The following is a 1222-nucleotide window of genomic DNA, read 5'->3' on the forward strand; positions in this document are numbered from 1 at the left end:
AAACTCCGCTTGCGAAGACCTGTTGAGGCAAGTGAAATCAAAATCAAACCAAATTTGACGACTGGCCCCCATGCCAACGTCTCCTTCATTGGACACTAAACTCGGCTTGCGAAGACGTATTGGGGCAAGCGAAAGCAAAATCGTGATGGCACCTGTACCAGTGGAGCGCTAAGAGCACCATTCGAGCGTGATTGTTACCAGCGTTACCCTCCTGGCATTTGAGCCGATGGCACGTGAAAAGACATTCAAGCGAGATCATTGCCAGTGCCGCTGGACTGGCTCCTGTGCAGGTGGCACGTAAAATATACCATTTTGAGCATGGCCATTGCCAGTACCGCCTGACTGGCCTTCCTGGCAATGGCACGTAAAAGCACCCACTGCACTCTTGGAATGGTTGGCATTAGGAAGGGCATCCAGCTGTAGAAACTCTGCCGAAATCAGATTGGAGTCTGGTGTAGCCATCTGGTTTTACCAGTCCTCAGTCAAATCGTCCAACCCATGCTAGCATGGAAAGCGGACGTTAAACGATGATGAAGATACACACAACACACATCTTTCTATATATAGATGTGTGTATGTTTGTGTGGTGTACATGTTTATATATATATGTGTGTGTGTGTGTATGTATGCATATATATATATATATATATATATATATATATATATATATATCAGGTACGTGCTGTGAGTAATTACTTAGGGTAGGCAATTGGTTAAAAATAAAGGGAAATACAGGCATGTAACTGAGTTGGAGGCAGATTTACTTCTGCCTCTAAAGCACACAAAGAAAACGTTGTTGTAGGAATGTAGGCAGCACATGTACTACAGCAGTATTATGTGTAGTTTTAATACTGAGATTAAAAGGCAGGGGCGAATTATGCCTACAAAAAAAAATAAGATATTTTGCATTTTACGCATAATGATCAGAGTAACTTTTATAATCTTATTGAATTATGTACATCATCATCATCATCATCATCGTCCTTTAACGTCCGCTTTCCATGCTAGCATGGGTGAGACGATTTGACTGAGGACTGGTGAACCAGATGGCTACACCAGGCTCCAATCTGATTTCGGCAGAGTTTCTACAGCTGGATGCCCTTCCTAACGCCAACCACTCCGAGAGTACAGCGGTTGCTTTTACGTGCCATCGGCACAAAGGCCAGTCAGGCGGTACTGGCAATGGCCACGCTCAAAATGGTGTATTTTACATGCCACCTGC

This window comes from Octopus bimaculoides, chromosome 16 (assembly GCF_001194135.2).
Source record: "Octopus bimaculoides isolate UCB-OBI-ISO-001 chromosome 16, ASM119413v2, whole genome shotgun sequence".
Classification (NCBI taxonomy): Eukaryota; Metazoa; Mollusca; class Cephalopoda; order Octopoda; family Octopodidae; genus Octopus; species Octopus bimaculoides.